Below are 5,027 nucleotides of genomic sequence, written 5' to 3' on the forward strand. Positions count from 1 at the left end.
AAAAAAAAAAAAAAAAAAAAAAGTGCCCAAAAAAGCAGGGTGGTGCAGTTGACTGCAGCATGCACCACCTAAAACCAAAGCCTGGCTAGCCAGAGCCGTGCCCTGACTGCTGGCCAGACTCCATGCACCCAGATTGCCTTTGCTGCAGCCCTGGAAGGTCCCCAGAAGGCTGCTGGGACCAGCCCAAGTGCTGGTCCCAGTCTCCTGTACCTCACCCAGGGCAATTTGCCACGTGCCAGAGAGCATGTGCAGGGGCGTTCCCGAGGACAAATAACAACGTCACAACTATGTACTGTTGCTGTTCGTCCCTGGGTGCGCTTGTGGAGCTGCCTCCCTACAGTCAGATCTGGAATATGCTCATTATTTACGATTGCAGGAAAGGTGTACCAAAGATGCAGTAAAAAACGCAAAACCCCACCCACACGGATACCATTTTCTGCAGAGATCCACAGGTAATAGATTGAAGAGCACATTTGCCTCCAGAGCCGGAGTCTGAGTCCTGCTGCCCTAAATAACATCTTTGTCTTTGTGTACAGCTCTAAACTGTCACAGATGGCTGGTGCTCGGGTTTTACTGAACATTCACAGTGCTTCAGAAGAAAAAATAGTAGTGTGCTGAAAAAACATGGATGCATTTAAATGTAAAAATGAGTGAAACCTCTACTTAGAAACCTAACAAAGAGAAGAAGGGAGGGATTAATGAATTCTTTCTGTTTAAAATCTAATTACCTGGTTTGAGCAGAAATCTGTGATAAACATTAGAAATGAGCTGGTAATTTAACTATCAATTTCTGTGGAACAGCAAATGTTCATTTCTGCTATAAGCAAGGCACAAAATATAGCTAATCAGGAAATATATCCCAACTTCATCTGTATTTTATTAACCAGTGCTTAAATGCCTCAAATTGACTTACAGGAATCATAGCATCTTACAAAGTAAGGTGTCGCCTACTGAAACTAATGCCTTTCTGAACCAGTTAGACATGTTTAAGGTGCTACCTTGCCCTACCTTCTGCTGACTTCAGACTCACATAGCTAATTACCTCTATATGTTTCTTTATTGTTGATCAGGGAGAGGTGAAAAGGTGGAGTTTAAAAGAGCAAGGGACATTTAGTTTGGGACATTTGCCACTGCAGTGTTGGTTTCCTCCTCCTCTACCCCACTCAGAGATAGCTTCACTTTCCTTCCATCTGATGTGGCCTTTAAAGCCCTGTCTTGCTGGACACCAGAAGATTGATGTCCCCATACTAAATTGCAGTCTTTTTTAATGAAAAGTGAAGTTTGGAGCTCCACGTAGTTCAGTGCAAGTTTCGTACCAGGTATGCCAGATTTTGTATATATTGGCAATCATCAAATACATCTGTGTTAGAAGGTCACATGCGGTAGAAGGTCACGGTTGTCTAGGAGCGAAAGCTGGTTTTATGAAGGCAGCCAGATAATTTCCACAAAAGTTGACCTTCGGAAATTGGCACATTGGCTTTAAACACACACACATATTTGCCCAAAGATAACTTCCACTAATAACTGCTTAGTGCATTGGCTTTAAAATAGTATAGAATCCAGCAATGAAATGTGTCTTTCTGTATTGACAGTGTGCGCCAAAACAAACAAAGGTAGGAATTCAGTTGCTGGCAAAAATAAATTATACAAAGACCAATATAAAATGACTGAAGGAGCACTTCGGTATTTTTAAACACTAGATATCATTCATTTCATGGTCTTGAAAACAACTGAAACCTTCACTGCATCCTCACTGTCAGTCAGTGTGCATGTAATGGCCAAGCCGTGTGAAACTGTCCTCATTGGCTGTGAGCATACACAGAGACGACCCAATCAGGGTGCGGGGCCCAGGGCAAATTGACCTGCGTAGGGCCCCACCTCTGGATGCGAGGAAGCTGGTGATGGATTTGGCGGTGGGGGTGGCGAGCGGCCGGACACACCGGATTCAGCAGTGGGGAGGGGTTCTGAACGGCCGAATGTGAAGCCAGCAGCAGCGTGAAGTTGCTGCGCTGCTCCACCCGACTCTGCGGGGCCCCCCGAAACATGGGGCCTGGGGCGGTTGCCCCGATTTGCCCCCTCTCCACTTCCCGGGATAGCCCTGAGCACACACCTTAGTTTGATCTGCTTTTTTGCTTGATAATCAACATGTCTAAAATTTAAAAACTAAATGGTTTTATATGGATAAGAATTTTTTGACAGATTCCAGTCATCAGCATAGAATTCACATTTGATATAGTATTACAGAAAGAGAGGGTCTGGTTTTTTTGGTTTTTTTCTGTACGGTTAACATTTTTGTATGCCTGTCAGTCAGGCAGATGTGACACATTCTCATTCAGAATTTTTTCTCCCCCACTGTTCCTCAGATACCTTACCTCTCCTGCAGTCTGCTTCACATTCACACAGCATGCTAAGGCATTAAGTTGGACCATTGTGTGTTAGCATAGATTCATAGATGTTAGGGTCAAAAGGGACCTCAAAGGATCATCGTGGCAGGAAAAAGTGCTGGAGTCATGTGACCCCAGCAAAGTGCTTGTCCAGTCTCCTCTTTAAGACCTCCAAGGTAGGGGAGAGCACTACTTCACTTAGGAGCCCGTTTCAGATTCTGGGAACCCTAACCATGAAGAAGTTCTTTCTGATGCCGGACCTAAATCTACTCTCTATCATCTTGTGACTGTTTGTTGTTTCTGGTTATTCCAAGGGATGCTCTGGTAAACAGAGCATCTCCTGTTCCCTGCTGTGCCCTCCCCCCCCCCAGTGAATTTGTATAATGCCACAAGATTCCCCCTCAGCCTTCTCTTGTGGAGGCTGAAAAGGTCCAGGGCCTCAGCCTTTCCTCCTAAGGCCTCCTAACTATATGAGTGGCCCTCCTCTGGACCCTCTCAAGGTTGTCCACATCCTTCTTGAGTTGTGATGCCCAGAATTGGACATATTACTCCAGCTGTGGCTTGACCAGTGCTGCATAAAGGGGGAACATCACCTCCCTGGACCTGTTTGTGATGCATCCACTAATGCATGACAAAGTGTGGTTAACTCTGCTAATTATATCGTCACATTGACAACTCATATTCAATGACTCTGAGATCTCTTTCTGCTGCTGTGCTGCTGAGAAGGTCATCCCCCAGCCTATAAGTTTGCTGATGATTCCCTCTCTCTGGGTGCAGCGGCTTGCACTTGTCCTTGTTGAACTGCATCCTGTTGTTCTCTGCCTACTTCTCTAACCTGTCCAGGTCCACCTGGATTTAGTTTTGTTCCATCAGTATATTTGCTTTGCCCTATAGTTTGGTGTCATCTGCAAATTTGTACGGAGTGCTTTCCACGCCCTCATCCAGGTCGCTGATGAAGAAATCAAATAGCACTGGCCCAAGGACCAAGCTGTGGGGGACCCACACTGCCCACATCTTTCAAGGTCGATACCGACCCATCCACCACCACTCTCTGGGTACAACCCTTAAGCCAATTTGCCACCCATGTAACTGTGTAATTATGGCACAGCCGTTCAATTTGTTTAGAAGAATACGATGGGATACCGTGTCAAAGGCCTTCTTAAAGTCCAAGTAGATGACATCTACCTTGACTCCTGCATCTAAGCATATAGTGACCTGGTTATAGAACGAAACAAAGTTAGTCAGACAGGATCTACCTGCTATGAACCTGTGCTGGTTGCCCTTCAGCATTATATTACCTACTGGACTTCTACAAATGTGATCCTTGATAATTTTTTCAAGGGTTTTCCCAAGGATATTGGTGAGACTAACCGGTCTATAGGTACCCAGATCCTCCTTCATCCCCTTCTTGAAAACAGGGACCACGTTGGCTGTTTTCCAGTCCTCTAGACTTCACCTAAGCAGCACGAGTGCTCAAACAGTTGTGCCAGTGGCTCTGCTATGACACTGGCTAATTCTTTCAGCACCCTTGGATGGAGCTCATCCGGTCCAGCTGATTTAAACACGTCCAGCCCCTCCAAGTGTCTTTTTACTAGGTTGGTCATGATGGTTGGTGGGCTGGTGTTTCTCCTGCTTCTGTCAGTAATGCATTTGGGAGATTTGTCTAGATCCAGGTTCAAGAATACAGAGGCAAAAAAACTCATTGAAAAGCTCTGCATTGTCCCTCCTATCTGTCACCAACTGCCCTTGCCTATCCTGTAGGGGACCTATGCTGCCCTGCGCCTTCTTTTTGCTCCTTATATACCTGAAGAAGGACTTTTTGTTGTCCTTAATTTTTGTTGCCAGCCTGAGTTCTAATGCTGCTTTGGCCTTCCTAACTGATTCCCTGCAAATGCGAGTCAAGGAGGTATACTCCTTCTTGGTAGCTACCTACTGCTTCCACGGCCTGTATGCCCCTTTTTTTGCCCTTAGGCTTTCCTGGATTTCCCTGTTTAACCAGGAGTGTTTCTTGGCCCCTTCGCCCCCTTTTCTACACGGTGGGATTTCCTCCTTCTGCACCCAAAGGATCGCTTCCTTGAGGAATGACCACCCTTCCTGGACCCCCATTTTGCCAATGCTCTTGATCTTTAATGCCCCACTAACTAATATTCTAAGCACATTGAAGTCAGCCTTTCTGAAGTCTAGCACTTCTGCCCTGCTGGTTACTTTTCCCACCTTTCTCTGGATAGTGAATTCAGTCAATTGATGGTCACTATCCCCTAGGTTGCCTTGTACCTGCAGATCCTCCACCAGGCCATCCCATGTAGCCAGCACCAAATCCAGCAAGGAATTCCCCCTAGTGGGATCATATACCTCTTGTGTTAGGTGGAGGTACTGTATGAAGGTTAAGAATCTACGTGACCCATTAGTTCTGGCTGACTGATCCTCCCAGTAGATGCCAAGGTAGTTTAGGTCACTCATGACAACCATAGCTCTTGACCATACGCCAAGAGCTGCCTGGAGAATTCCAGGTCTAGCTTATCCTCCTGGGGTGACGGTCTATATTAGACCCCCCACTACCAAGTCCCTTGACCCCCTTGTATCCTAACCTGATGAACCCAACGCGGGTTCATCAGTGGCAGGTCCTGTCAGACGAACCTGGTG

At 46.2% G+C, this 5,027-nt stretch overlaps 1 protein-coding gene across 10 annotated transcripts in view; it reads left to right on the forward strand.

Annotated features, from left to right (window-relative positions):
- Positions 1 to 5,027, forward strand: part of INPP4A (inositol polyphosphate-4-phosphatase type I A) — a 240,036-nt gene that overhangs the window by 74,841 nt on the left and 160,168 nt on the right. The window contains exon 1 of one of the 10 annotated variants that reach the window (XM_019524586.1): positions 403 to 452. The exons of the other annotated variants lie outside the window; for them this stretch is intronic. The gene's annotated coding sequence lies outside the window, so the exon portion shown is untranslated. Of the gene's footprint in view, positions 1 to 402; positions 453 to 5,027 lie in introns of those variants that run through there. 10 annotated transcript variants of the gene reach the window in all.

Source organism: Gavialis gangeticus, unplaced genomic scaffold (genome assembly GCF_001723915.1).
Source record: "Gavialis gangeticus isolate Ggan-Ray unplaced genomic scaffold, GavGan_comp1, whole genome shotgun sequence".
In the NCBI taxonomy this organism is placed as follows: domain Eukaryota; kingdom Metazoa; phylum Chordata; order Crocodylia; family Gavialidae; genus Gavialis; species Gavialis gangeticus.